The following is a 15986-nucleotide window of genomic DNA, read 5'->3' as shown; positions in this document are numbered from 1 at the left end:
GTCACATATCTTTATCTGTTATATAGATCAGTGCCCAAGGATTTATAAAACTTGAACAACGTCGTAACAAAAATAATGCTTTGCAATAGGCATTTTACAAACTTGGTGACGATCACAATTATGGAGTACAACACTAACACGACCCCCATGACAAAATCCACGGAATTCCGCGGATCCACAGTGTTTTCACAGCCCTGAAGAATTCAACCCTTTTATTTCCTGTTAATTATGGAATTTTTAAAATGTTAATTTACTTTCTTAATGCATTTATGAATTGTTTAGGTTCTTGTTATGATATACACACTATTATCATTATTATTTTATTTTAATATTGCTTCTATTTTGTCTTTTTTTTTTTTTTTAAATGGACCACAATGGAAATAAGTGTTTTCACTTTCTTGTGCATCCATGTATTTGGAATGTATTTGCAATTATATAATGTTCTTACAATGAACTTATGAAGTAAAATCACACAGGCACACTTTTAATATATAGATGATTTACTGCCTCCTGCTGGAATGGTGTGCGAGTTCAGAATGTAATCATCACTGTCCAATGTTCAGTCTTGTTAGCTAATAACCATAGTTTCTCCAAACATATTAGTCCTATCAACATTCCGTTTTGGCTGCATTCATCCTTGATCCAAAATACATAAACATACCAAGCATCAAATGTCAGCTCTCCCCTGCCTGCACACATGCAGGCAGGCAGAGCTTTTCGTATTTTCTGCATTCTGCCGCAAACAGGTGCTTCCATTTTTACAGTCCCTCAAACAGAGACTGCGGGAGAAGACATCAAATGCATTACAGTTGTCACATGGTAACAGCAACATGACACTTAACTAAACTGACTAAACCAATTGAAGTACAAAAACACAATAAATCAAGAACACTAGCAACACTGTTAAACAAACATGAACCACAATAACAATTAAAACCCCCAAACTCAACTCCCATGGTGCATTGCAGCACAATGTCCAGTGTTCACTGTTGTTAGCTAATATCACCAATTTCTCCAAAAACAGTCTTATCAACTTTACCTTTTTGCAGCATTCATCCTTGACCCAAAAATACACAAGCATCTCAAACAGCAAATATCAGCTCTCCCCAGTTTCTCTGTGATCAAAGCCATACACACATATACTCGCACGCAGAGGCCACTTGGCTATTATCATATAGATTCTCACTTAACACCTATTGTTTGATGTAATGCAGTGCATTGGAGGAAAACAAGAGTTTGATATATTTTCACAAAGGTGCATGTAAGCTTTTGTATGCAACGCTAGACTGTACACAAACAGACTGCACAAGTGTAGAGATGTGTGCAAAGATACATGGCTCCCCATGGCTTTTACAGGTTTTACTGGTGGTGGCTTCCATCATTTTGTATGAATGCTGAAAGCTGAACTGCTAAAGCAGCAAGCAACACAAAACTACATTCAAGTTAATGGTCCTCCATTCAACAAAGTTGTTTTCTTGAATAGAGATTAAAAAAAACAAAAAACAAAACAAACATGCCCTTCATCAGCAGTGGCCTTTCATCATTACAGTGTGGGTGTGTGTCTGTTTACTTACGGTTCAGGGTCTAATACATCATTCTTCTTCCTTTCAAACTGGTCTTTTAATATCATTCTGAGTGACAGGGAAAAATGGGGGGAAGAAGGGCGAATTAAAAATACAGACATAAAATGTCTGGGTGACAATTATTTGTACCCGTTCATAAAATTACTGCAAATCACCATTTTCAGAGTCACTTTTCTTTACACATGTCATGGGCATGGATACATGAACATTTCCAAGTCACTCAATGTGTCTTGAACTTCACTTACATAATTTAGTAACAAAGATCGTGGTGGTGTATGGTAAATCTATGTTGAGTAGGGACTTCTCAAAATCGGTATGACTGTCCGAGCAGTAACACAAGCCACCACAACATTTATTGCAACTCTGAAGGAGATATACAATTGTGTTCAAAATAACAGCAGTATGTTTAAAAAAGTGAGTAAAGCTCAAAATCCTCAAAATAAGCTTTTCCATACACGCAAATGCATTGGGAACACTGCACATTCTATTCCAAATAAAAACATTAACAAATATGTATCAAATTTGTTATTATTCCTTTACAATAAGTGAAGAAAAAGGAATGCTAGGCTGTTCCAAAAAAAAGTGTCTATTTTTCTTTGTGACCCTTATTACACCCTTACAAGTGGCCCTTATTCAAGGACGAAGGCAGTAAATGTTGCACATGCCGGTTGTACAACCCCAATTCCAATGAAGTTGGGATGTTGTCTAAAATGTAAATAAAAACAGAATACAATGATTTGCAAATCCTCTTCAACCTACTCAAACACAAGATATTTAATGTTCAAACTGATAAACCTCATTGTTTTTGTGCAAATATTTGCTCATTTTGAAATGGATGCCTGCAACACATTTCAAAAAAGCTGGGACAGTGGTATGTTTACCACTGTTACATCACCTTTCCTTGTAACAACACTCAATAAGCGTTTGGGAACTGAGGACACTAATTGTTGAAGCTTTGTAGGTGAGATTCTTTCCCATTCTTGCTTGATGTATGACTTTGGTTGTTCAACAGTCCAGGGTCTCTGTTGTCGTATTTTGCGCTTCTTAATGTGCCACACATTTTCAATGGGCAACAAGTCTGCACTGCAGACATGACAGTCTAGTACCCGCACTCTTTTACTACAAAGCCATGCTGTTCTAACATGTGCAGAATGTGGCATGGCGCTGTCTTGCTGAAATAAGCAGGGACGTCCCTGAAAAAGACGTTGCTTGGATGGCAGCATGTGTTGCTCCAAAACCCGGATGTACCTTTCAGCATTGATGGTGCCATCACAGATGTGTACGAGGTCTGTCCAAAAAGTATCAGACCTTTTAATTTTTTTCAAAAACCTTATGGATTTGAATCACGTGTGCTTGCATGAGCCAACCTTGAACCTTCGTGCGCATGCGCAAGTTTTTCATGCCTGTCGGTTGCGTCATTCGCCTGTGAGTAGGCTTTGAGTGAGCACTGGTCCTCCCCCCTCGTTGGATTTTCATTGCGAGGAAAATGTCTGAACAATTGGAGAAGCGCCGAATCAAATTTTTCCAGAAACTGTGAGAGACAGCCAGGTGGAAACCATTCGGAAGATTCAGACGGCTTTCGGTGGCTTTTCAGTCGAGTGAGTATCCGAGGAATTGTGTAAGAGCTGGACATGTCACAACATGTCCTGTGAGACTTCCAACTTCTGCACGTCTTTCATTACAAAATCTCCTGTAACAGTGGAATGTGCCGAAAAAGTGCTGATGTCCACCTCTTCTGCAATTTCTCTGGTAGTCAGACGACGTCCTGGATCAACACAGCGTTCACTTTGGAAATGATCTGGTCGTTTCAGCCTGTTGATGGCCGCTCGGAGCGCGGCGCACCCTCCGCCATCTTTAAACCGGTTGTAACACTCCTTAATCTGTGTGATGCCCATACTATAGTCACTGAAAGCCGTCTGAATCTTCCGAATGGTTTCCACCTGGCTGTCTCTCAGAGTTTCCTGAAAATTTGATGCAACAAAGCTCCAAATGGTTCCACCTCGCAATGAAAATTCAACGAGGGGGGTGGACCAGTGCTCACAGAAAGCCTGCTCACAGGCGAATGATGCAACCGACAGGCGTGAAAAAAATCACGCATGCGCATGAAGGTTCAAGGTTGGCTCATGCAAGCACACGATTCAAATCCATATGGTTTTTGAAAAAAATAAAAAGGTCTGATACTTTTTGGACAGACCTCGTAAGTTGCCCATGCCATGGGCACTAACACACCTCCATACCATCACAGATGCTGGCTTTTGCACTTTGCGCTGGTAACATGTCTGGAGAAAACGACGTCCATGACTTCCTAAAGCAATTTGAAATGTGGACTCATCAGACTACAGCACACTTTTCCACTTTGTGTTTGTCCATTTCAAATGAGCTTAGGCCCAGAGAAGGCGGCGGCGTTTCTGGATGTTGTTGATGTATGGCTTTCACTTTGCATGGTAGAGTTTTAACTTGTATTTGTAAATGTAGCGTCAAACTGTTAACTGACAATGGTTTTCAGAAGTGTTCCTAAGCCCATGAGGTAAGATCCTTTACACAATGATGTCAGTTTTTAATGCAGTGCTGCCTGAGAGATCGAAGGTCATGCGTATTCAGTGTTTGTTTTCAGCCATGCTGCTTATGTGTAGAAAGTTCTCCAGATTCTCTGAATCTTCTGATTATATTATGGACTGTAGATGATGGAATCCCTAAATTCCTTGCAATTAAGCACTGATAAACATTGTTCTTAAACTGTTGGACTATTTTTTCACGCAGTTGTTCACTAAGTGATGATCCTCGCCCCATCTTTGCTTGTGAATGGCTGAGCCTTTTGGTGATGCTCCTTTTATACCCATACCTCATGACACTCACAATTACTGTCCTCAGTTCCCAAAGGCTTACTGAGTGTTGAAGGAAAGATGATGTAACACAGTCGTAAGCATACCACTGTCCCAGCTTTTTTGAAAAGTGTTACAGGCATCCATTTCAGAATGAGCAATATTTGCACAAAAAAAATAAAGTTTATCAGTTTGAACATTAACTATCTTGTCTTTGTGGTGTATTCAACTGTACTCTACAACAATAGGTTGTAGAGGATTTGCAAATCATTGTATTCTGTTTTTATTTACATTTTACACAACGTCCCAACTTCAATGGAATTGGGGTTGTAGTATAGTCCTCTCTGAAAATCTGAGTAAAATGAGTTGTTCCAGATATTGTTCAGAAAAACAGCGTACTTAAAATGGCAACCAAAAAGATGTGGAAGAAAAGGGAAAACTGCCATTCAAGTGGATTCAAGAATCCGCAGAATGGCAAAGACTCAGCCAAAAATCAGCTCCAGGGTGATTAAAGATGATTTAAAGTTACCTGTGAGTACTGCAACAATCAGAAGACGCCTATGTGAAAGCAAGCCATGGGCAAGAAGCCCTCACAAAGTCCCATTGTTGAAGAAATGAGATGCTGAAGAGGTTAGAGATAGCCAAAGAACACACTGACTGGCCTAAAGAGAAATGGCCCAACATTTTGTGGAGTGATGAAAGCAAGATGGGTCTTTCTGGGTCTAGGGTCTGCATGGTGGAGAAAGCATCATGATATGGGAACGCTTCTCATACTGTGGTTTTGGCCATATTTATCACATATTGCATTTATCAAAATACCTGAATAGGCCATGTTTCCTTATACTGAAGAGGAACTGCCCTCAAAATGGGTGTTTCAACAAAACGACCTCAAATACACCAGCAAGTGAGTAGCATCTTGGTTCCAGACCAAAAAGAACAGCATTATAGAGTGACCAGCCCAATCCCAAGATCTTAATCCAATAGAAAACTTGGGGAATGATGAAATATTAGTTCAGTGATCCACAGTAATGCTAAATTGTCAAGCATTTTTCAGTTTATACAGTAAATGTTAGACTTTGTAAAGAAAAATGCAGAGACTATGTTTTTAACAGTCTAATATTCCCCTTTGTTCACTTTATTTAAAGTAACACATTTTTTTCTTCATGTTTTCATTTGTAATAGAATGTGCAGTGTACCAAACGCATTTACGTGTATGGAAATAAAAGCCATTATTAGGATTTTGAGTTTTACTCACTTTTTTAAACACACTGCCCTTATTTTGAACACAACTGTAGGCTTCTGTGAGTGTGATTTGGAGAGAGTGCACACTGTGCTACGTTTGTCTGTTTGATCATCATGGTGCAAGGGAGTTTTTCTTAACAAGATGTGAAATTTTCAGTAGTTTTCCAGAAATCACATGAGAAAATTCAGCTGGGATTAGTCCAATTTTTGTTTTCCCTTACACAGGTTCTCTGCTTCATTTCACCATGAAGCTTTGACAGTGATGCAAAAGAAAATTAAAAAAGTCTGGAACACTTCAGTTGTTTCATTAACAGCAGTTAACTTACGTCTGTGGCTGTGCAGGGTCATCTCCTAATGTCACACTCTCACCCTGAATCTCATTGAAGCATTTTTCACAGAAATGATATCTGGAAAGACACATTCAACATTTGCCACATTAAACACTAGACATCTAAGCAATCAACAAAGAGTCAGCAAAGTGTGTTTTTAAATCAGTACTGCCCCATTGTTGCAGCAGCAGTTCTGTGCTGCACTACTGCACATAGGTAAAGGTAAAGCTAGTAATGATCAGACATTTTTGTACAGCTTCTGTTAACCAAGGTGGAAGGCAGCAATTCAAAAATGACAGAAAAAAGGAGATTAACTGTAAACTTTAGTTTAACTTTATGTAGAGATTTTACAATTGTGGCTTTCTGTTGGTTGAAGCCTTTCAATCAACATTTAATTATATCGCTATTGACAGCAGCCAAAAGGTGTCCCAAGTACTTTACAGTAAAATCAAGGAATAAAAATTCATAAGAATAAAAGCAAACATACAACAGAATTAAATAAATACGTTTTGAGCTTTGATTAAAAAAGCGCTTAGGTCAGAAATAGTGCGTAAATCAGGAGGTAACTTATTCCACAGTATAGGTCCAGCTACTGCAAAAGCAAGATCACCATTAAGTTTATAAAGTTTTTTGTCCTTGCAACTTCAAAACAAACTTGACCAGAAGACCACAATGTCCTACTGTCAGTGCAGTTAAAATTTCAGACAAAGCCATTAATGGCTTTAAAAACAAACAAAATCTTAGAAACAATTCTAAAATGAACTGGAAGCCAGTGGTGTGAGCAAGTACGACTGTTCATTAAATTACCAATATAATTTAATTCTGAGGAACACTGATTTTTGGTTTGAATATGAATCTTGTCGTGAAAGTGTAGTGACACGGACCCACAACAGGGGGCGCAAACGAACGGACAATAGAAGGAGTCAAATTTGAACACTTTACTGTTGTGAATGCCACAACCATACACAGCAGATTATAGAATGATACAAAGTCAATGGATAAAGGTGTCGTGTGGGCAGGCTCGACGATAGGAGATGTCCGTCTAAAGAAGAACCGGAACCACACGATTTCCTCCGCCACCGAACCCGAAGGATACTGGAGCCGCCAGGTCCCGAATCCCCCAGGTGGCCACCGTCTCCGCGTGTCGGATCTGGTACTGCTGGCGAAGAGCAAAGACAGTCAAGTGTGGTGTGTACACCCAGTAACAACAACGGTGGGAATTCCACCGCCCACCTCAAATCACACACTCGTGCAGCTCCTGTTTCAGCACTTATCTGGAAAGAGTGACAGGCAAAGACGTCGGCACTCTCACAAACCACCAATCAGCGGACAAGGCTCCACAGGAAAGAGGCTGCAAAAAGAGTTCAGACTAAGATACAGTTTAGTTTATGACTGAGAATATTACCTCCTTAGAAGAACGATATCTCGGCGACGTGGTGGAGGTGTCATCCTGCTTTTATCTGGGGTGAAGTGCAGATGATCGGTGACAGCTGTCATAGTTGATGAGTGACAGCTGTCACCTCGGCTGTTCCTGTGAGGCGGCAGCGCCCTCTCGTGCCTGAAGCCCGCACTTCAGGCAGGGCGCCCCTCTGGTGGTGGGCCAGCAGTACCTCCTCTTCTGGCGGCCCACACAACAAATCTTGTTCATTTATATGGGAAACCAAGTAACACAGATATGACGTCATACTTCCTCGCTAGGTTTGTGCACTAACAGCATCTTCTCAGTGTGCTGGTTCAGTGAGGCTACAGCAGTGAGAACATTATAGTCTAATCAATTGGACCCACAGATTAGAAGAACATGTACATTATTAATAGTTCACCAAAATTTGGTTCCTGGGAAATTTTTGGGTCCTCTTTCCAATACAAGTATGACACACGTGATCCGGGCACTCTGGGACCCCCCAAAAATGACATTTTTCAAATGCCCACCTTAATTTCTCCATTTAAAAAAAAACAAAACAAACTTCGTGCATAGGTCATATAACATGTGCATAATGGATTTCTATTAATAGATTTTTTTAAATAAAATACTCAAATTTAGACTTTAAAATTCCCCACAAACACAATTTTCAAGATTGCTGCCATTTCAGGAGGAGCTTATGTTACTTATTCCTATTGAGATATGTTGGCTCAAGCTGGTGTAAAAATGTTCTTTTGGTTGGACTGCTTCAGTGAGTTGAAAAAAATATGACAACACTTAGTGAAAAAGCAACTTTTTCAAGTTGTTACCATGTCACCATTCTTCAAACATTTATGCATAATCGTAGAAAGCTGGTAATCGAGAAAGAAATGCTCTTGATCGGAAACTGATGTCTCACTCCACCAAATAGGTTTCACAAATAGACTGGCTAATTATGTTAAGAAATTATAAATTACAGACAGTTATTAAAAACACATGCAAAATAGTTATGTGTGATAACCTTTTTGTCAAAAAATATTTCTTGCCAGATGTAGAGAAGCTGCATTTCTTGCCAGATGGTCAATCCTCTACTGGTGTCAAAAATAAGATAGAAATGCCTGGTATCAATGTACAGCTTCATAATTTTTTTCCCCTCCACTTCAGATGATTTGTTAAAATGTTCTTATTAGAAAATGTGCCTGTAAAGACATACTGTCCATTTCATAAATTATATGAGTCATTATTTGGAAAATTCCTGAAATTTTGACGTGCCCATTTTAAAAAATGTTTAGGGGTCAAGGAGTGGCCAATCATGTGCGTTCATCGAAAAAAGCACACAAAAATATACTAGGAACAAAATTTTGGTGAACTGTTCAAAAGCTGCATGATTTTTTTTCCTTAACCAACAGACTATTAAACATCAAGTTCTGCTTGCCTTCTCTTGCTTGCCTCTACTGGTGGTTGGCTCTCACTGCGGTATTGTATCACTTCCTGTTCCGGAGCACAGCGGTGTTGTTGCTGTAATCTGTTAGCTGTTTAATCTGCGCAGTAGATTGATCTAGTTACCAGATACAACTTTGTTTCACAGTGTAATCTTCACGTGCCTTAACCTAAAGCACTGCCTCTGCTGAATCACCTCTACAATTATTTATCTCATGTCTTCTCCCGCACTTTCTTGCTCTGGGTGTGAAATGTTAGTTATTCCTCGGCCTCCTTTAGCAGTAATGGTACTTGTAATAAGTGTATCTTATTTGTAGCTTTGGAGGCCAGGCTGGGCGAATTGGAGACTCGGCTCCGCACCGTGGAAAATTCTACAGCTAGCCAGGCCCCTGTAGTCGGTTGCGGACCAAGGTAGCTTAGCCCGTTAGTTTCCCTCTGGCAGATTCCCGAGCAGCCGTGGGACAGCAGGCGACTGGGTGACTGTGAGGAGGAAGAGTAGTTCTAAACAGAAGCCCCGTGTACACCGCCAACCCATTCACATTTCTAACCATTTTTTCCCCACTCGGCGACACACCCGCCGAGGATCAAACTCGGTATTGGCGACTCTGTTTGAGAAATGTGAAGTTAGCGACACCAGAAACCATAGTCAATTGTCTTCCGGGGGCCAGAGCAGGTGACACTGAAGGAAATTTGAAAACTGCTGGCTAAGGCTAAGTGTAAATTTGGTAAGATTGTAATTCACGTCGGCAGTAATGACACACCGGTACGCCAATCGGAGGTCACTAAAATTAACATTGAATCGGTGTGTAACTTTGCAAAAACAATGTCAGACTCTGTAGTTTTCTCTGGGCCCCTCCCCAATCGGACAGGGAGTGGTATGTTTTAGCCGCATGTTCTCCTTGAATTGCTGGCTGAGTGGTGTCCAAAAATGAGGTGGGCTTCATAGATAATTGTCAAAGCTTCTGGGGAAAACCTGGTCTTGTTAGGAGAGACGGCATCCATCCCCACTTTGGATGGAGCAGCTCTCATTTCTAGAAATCTGGCCAATTTTCTTAAATCCTCCAAACCGTGACTATCCAGGGTTGGACCAGGAAGCAGAGTTGTAGTCTTACACACCTCTCTGCAGCTTCTCTCCCCCTGCCATCCCCTCATTACCCCATCCCCGTTGAGACGGTGCCTGCTCCCAGACCACCAATAACCAGCAAAAATCTATTTACGCATAAAATTCAAAAAGAAAAAAATAATATAGCACCTTCAACTGCACCACAGACCTAAAACAGTTAAATGTGGTCTATTAAACATTAGGTCTCTCTCTTCTAAGTCCTGTAGTAAATGATATAATAATTGATCAACATATTGATTTATTCTGCCTTACAGAAACCTGGTTACAGCAGGATGAATATGGTTAGTTAAATGAGTCAACTACCCGAGTCACACTAACTGCCAGAATGCTCGTAGCACGGGACGAGGCGGAGGGTTAGCAGCAATCTTCCATTCCAGCTTATAATTAATCAAAAACCCAGACAGAGCTTAATTCATTTGAAAGCTTGACTCTTAGTCTTGCCCATCCAAATTGGAAGTCCCAAAAACCAGTTTTATTGTTATTATCTATCGTCCACCCTGGTCGTTACTGTGAGTTTCTCTGTGAATTTTCAGACCTTTTGTTGACTTAGTGCTTAGCTCAGATAAGATAATTATAGTGGGCGATTTTAACATCCACACAGATGCTGAGAATGACAGCCTCAACACTGCATTAATCTATTATTAGAATTAACTGGCTTTGCTCAAAATGTAAATGAGTCCACCACCACTTTAATCATATCTTAGATCAAGTTCTGACTTATGGTATGGAAACTGAAGGACTTAACAGTATTCCCTGAAAACTCCCTTCTGTCTGATCATTTCTTAATAACATTACATTTACTCTGATGGACTACCCAGCAGTGGGGGAATAAGTTTCATTACACTAGAAGTCTTTCAGAAGCGCTGTAACTAGGTTTAAGGATATGATTCCTTCTTTATGTTCTCTACATGCCATATACCAACACAGTGCAGAGTAGCTACCTAAACTCTGTAAGTGAGATAGAGTATCTCGTCAATAGTTTACATCCTCACTGAAGACAACTTTGGCTGCTGTAGCTCCTCTGAAAAAGAGAGCTTTAAATCAGACGTGCTGACTCCGTGGTATAACTCACAAACTCGCAGCTTCTTTAAAGCAGATACCCGTAAGTTGGAGAGGAAATGGCGTCTCACTAATTTAGAAGATCTTCACTTAGCCTGGAAAAAGAGTCTGTTGCTCTATAAAAAAGCCCTCCGTAAAGCTAGGACATCTTACTACTCATCACTAACTGAAGAAAATAAGAACAACCCCAGGTTTCTTTGTCAGCACTGTAGCCAGGCTGACAAAGAATCAGAGTTCTATGAGCCGCGTATTCCATAACTTTAACTAGTAATGACTTCATGACTTTCTTTGCTAATAAAATTTTAACTATTAGAGAAAAAATTCCTCATAACCATCCCAAAGACGTATCGTTATCTTTGGCTGCTTTCAGTGATGCCGGTATTTGGTTAGACTCTTTCTCTCAGATTGTTCTGTCTGAGTTATTTTCATTAGTTACTTCATCCAAACCCTCAACATGTCTATTAGACCCCATTCCTACCAGGCTGCTCAAGGAAGCCCTACCATTATTTAATGCTTCGATCTTAAATATGATCAATCTATCTTTTATTAGTGGCTATGTACCACAGGCTTTTAAGGTGGCAGTAATTAAACCATTACTTAAAAAGCCATCACTTGACCCAGCTATCTTAGCTAATTATAGGCCAATCTCCAACCTTCCTTTTCTCTCAAAAATTCTTGAAAGGGTAGTTGTAAACAGCTAACTGATCATCTGCAGAGGAATGGTCTATCTGAAGAGTTTCAGTCAGGTTTTTAGAATTCATCATAGTACAGAAACAGCATTAATGAAGGTTACAAATGATCTTCTTATGGCCTCAGACAGTGGACTCATCTCTGTGCTGTTTATGTAGACCTCAGTGCTGCTTTTGATACTGTGACCATAAAATTTTATTACAGAGATTAGAGCATGCCATAGGTATTAAAGGCACTGCGCTGCGGTGGTTTGAATCATATTTATCTAATAGATTACAATTTGTTCATGTAAATGGGGAATCTTCTTCACAGACTAAGGTTAATTATGGAGTTCCACAAGGTTCTGTGCTAGGACCAATTTTATTCACTATATACTGCTTCCCTTAGGCAGTATATTAGACGGCATTGCTTAAATTTTCATTGTTACGCAGATGATACCCAGCTTTATCTATCCATGAAGCCAGAGGACACACACCAATTAGCTAAACTGCAGGATTGTCTTACAGACATAAAGACATGGATGACCTCTAATTTCCTGCTTTTAAACTCTTAAGTTATTGTACTTGGCCCACACAATCTTAGAAACATGGTTGTCTAACCCGATCCCTTACTCTGGATGGCATTACCCTGACCTCTAGTAATACTGTGAGAAATTTTGGAGTCATTTTTTGATCAGGATATGTCATTCAAAGCGCATATTAAACAAATATGTAGGACTGCTTTTTTGATTTACGCAATTATCTCTAAAATTAGAAAGGTCTTGTCACAGAGTGATGCTGAAAAACTAATTCATGCATTTATTTCCTCTAGGCTGGACTATTGTAATTCATTATTATCAGGTGGTCCTAAAAGTTCACTGAAACGCCTTCAGTTAATTCAAAATGCTGCAGCTAGAGTACTAACAGGAACTAGAAGGAGCGAGAGCATATCTCACCCATATTGGCCTCTCTTCATTGGCTTCCTGTTAATTCTAGAATAGAATTTAAAATTCTTCTTCTTACTTATAAGGTTTTGAATAATCAGGTCCCATCTTATCTTAGGGACCTCATAGTACCATACTCACCCCAATAGAGCGCTTCGCTGTCAGACTGTAGTAGAATGGGAGGCAGAGCCTTCAGCTTTCAGGCTCCTCTCCTTGTGGAACCAGCTCCCAGTTCAGATCAGGGAGACAGACACCCTCTCTACTTTTAAGATTAGGCTTAAACTTTCCTTTTTGCTAAAGCTTATAGTTAGGGCTGGATCAGGTGACCCTGAACCATCCTTAGTTATGCTGCTATAGACTTAGACTGCTGGGGGGCTCCCATGATGGCAATGAGTGTTTCTTTCTCTTTTTGCTCTGTATGCACCACTCTGCATTTAATCATTAGTGATTGATCTCTGCTCCCCTCCACAAGCATGTCTTTTTCCTGGTTCTCTCCCTCCTGCCCCAACTAGTCCCAGCAGAAGACTGCCCCTCCCTGAGCCTGGTTCTGCTGGAGGTTTATTCCTGTTTAAAAGGGAGTTTTCCTTCTCCACTGTCGCCAAGTGCTTGCTCACAGGGGGTCGTTTTGACGTTGGGGTTTTTACGTAATTATTGTATGGCCTTGCCTTACAATATAAAGCGCCTTGGGGCAACTGTTTGGTGTGATTTGGCGCCTATATAAATAAATGATTGAACTGATTGATTCTGACACCCAGGTAAACTGTACACACGGCACACAAGGTATTCTGCAGCCCGGCAGAGAGCTGTGCCTGCATTGTGAGGGGAACCATTCAAACGCTAGAGAAGAACATAAGGGTCCTGAATAAGCCGGGTTGCAAGTCTGTGTCTGCTGTCTGTTGATGTGGACAGAGTTCGACAGGCAGAAAGATGATTTTTTTGAGCAGATAATAGAAGTGCTCTTTAGGTGGTTGGTTTTTTTAAGAGGGCGACTCGGCCCTGTAGTGAAACCAACAAAGATGAAGAATGTGATGACTCTCAATGAAGGAACAGAAGAATCTGTGGAAGATGTTTTAGCTGATCTAACAAGAATTGAGCATTTTCGGAAGTACAACTGGGTCTAAAAATGTTCCAAGGGAACACTGGTAGAACTATTAGTTCTGTTGTTATACGCCAGCATGTATTGCCACGATTAGGTTTCAGTGCCTGCACTGAAATGATACAAATGTGGCAGGAATTCAAGTAAACACTTATTTTTGCCTACACCCCTATTAGATAGGGTGCTGTTCAATGTTCATTTTTTTTCAATTTCAATTTATATAGGACCAAATCACAACAAGTTGCCTCAAGGCGCTTCACACAAATAAGGTCTAACCTTACCAACCCCCAGAGCAAGCACACAGGCGACAGTGGTAAGGAAAAAACTCCCTCTGATGAACTGAGGAAGAAGTCTCAAGCAGACCAGAATGAAAGGGGTGACCCACGCTTGAGTCATGCTACTGACACCAATTTACCAAAACGAATATACAGGAAATATTGCCGGTGCACAGGAGGGTTACAGAAAGAGACCCCCACTCCCATCTCTGGATGGAGCCGCACCTCAGAGAGAAAAAAACAGAATCAGGCATCAGAAAGATAAACAAATACAGTATAATTTGTCAGCATTAAGCAACAAGAAAACAAAAGAAATACTAAGGTGATCGCCAGCCACTAGCCCTAAGCTTCACGCAAAAGACCCAGAATTAGATAACGTTGAGACCGCGGCACGCTCCGTTTCCTAATAAAATGAATTAAACGAGTAAAAAGCATAGTAACAAAACCTATGCCTGTATGCTAGCACATGAAAGGGAAAATAATTGCATCTTAGGTCTGGACTTGAAAGTCTGTACAGAATCTGACTTTTATGATGCAAGGAGATCATCTCACAGAGTAAAAGGGGCATGATCAGAGGAAAGCTCTGGGACTGCAGACTTATTCACCCTAAGGAGGTGCCAGTCGTGAATAATTTTTATAGGGTAGTAGCAGAACCTTAAAAATCTGATTTTCACAGGGACAGGATGCGGTGAAAGAGATACCAAAATGGGTTGTAATGTTGTAAAACTTCCCGCTTCATGTCAAAAGTCTGGCAGCAGCATTTTTGAACCAACCTGAAGACCCCTAATGCTGGACTGTGGTAAACCAGAAAATAGAACATGCATAAATCCAATCTCGAAAAGAAACGGCATGAATCCTGGCCTCAGCATCAGCATAGCCTGGATGGGACGAATCTTGCTATATTTCACAGGTGGAACAAAGCAGGCCTCATAATATCTCTAATGTGGAGGTCAAAAGACAACGTAGGATCAAAAATTACAGTGGACAACTGTCACTGGATTTTATGACATATGTTACCCTGTAACATGATAACTGACACATGATGCAAACTGAAGTGCTCTGAAATCTCCTGGCAGACAGTTGTGCTGACCTTGGACTTATAAAATAAAGTGGACCAACAGTAGCAAATGACATGACACCCCAATTATCACAGACTGTGGAAACTTCACACCAGACTTCAAACAAATTGGATTCTGTGCCTCTTCAACGTTCCTCCATGGTGGGTTGATATCCAAATGAATGCAAAATTTGGTTTAATCTGAAAAGAAAACTTTGGACTACTCAGCTGCTGTCCATTTCTTTATCTCCTTTATCCAGGTAAGATGCTTCTGACATTAACTATGTTTCAGAATGGGTTAACACTCTGAATGTGACACTTGTAGCCCATTTCCTAGACACCTCTGTGTGGTGGCTCTTCATGCAGTGACTGTAGCCCTGGTCCACTCCTTGTGAAGTTCACTCCAAGTTCTTGAATTGGCTTTGTTTCACAATATTCTCAAGGCTGCTGCCACCCTTGTTGCTTGTGAATCTTTTCCTATCACACTTTTCCTTTCCAGTCATCTCTTTCCATGAATACTTTAACACAGCACTCTGAAGACAGCCAACCTTTCAGCAATAACATCTGTGGCTTACCCTGCTTGTGGATGTACGTGAACATCTTCTGGACAACTGTAGTGAGAGCCTTGCATGGCAGCACCCTGACATCGGCGTGTGAGTGTGTGAATGCAAGCCATTACTGTGAAGTGCTTTGAGCTTCTGCTATAAATGGAAAAGAGCTATATAAATGCAGTCCAGTCAAGTCAGCCATCTTCCCAATAATTGTGGTTTTGTGTACTGAACGAGACAAAGAGATTCATGGAATTTAGGGAGCATAAACAGTGACTTGAAATTAAATACTGTAATATTTTGAGATTCACATTTTCTGTTTTTAGAGCTGTAGGCCATAATTATGAAAATTAAAATGACCAACCACCCCCCCAAAGCCCCTTAAAAAAACAAAAAAACAA

General features: G+C 40.5%; 1 protein-coding gene across 1 annotated transcript in view; it reads right to left on the bottom strand.

Moving 5' to 3' along the window:
- Positions 1 to 15986, bottom strand: part of LOC117525998 (histone lysine acetyltransferase CREBBP-like) — a 228177-nt gene that overhangs the window by 110172 nt on the left and 102019 nt on the right.

This window comes from Thalassophryne amazonica, chromosome 15, assembly GCF_902500255.1.
Source record: "Thalassophryne amazonica chromosome 15, fThaAma1.1, whole genome shotgun sequence".
Lineage (NCBI taxonomy): Eukaryota > Metazoa > Chordata > Actinopteri > Batrachoidiformes > Batrachoididae > Thalassophryne > Thalassophryne amazonica.
The sequence above is the reverse complement of the archived record's forward strand: the minus strand, read 5'-3'. Positions and strand labels throughout refer to the sequence as shown.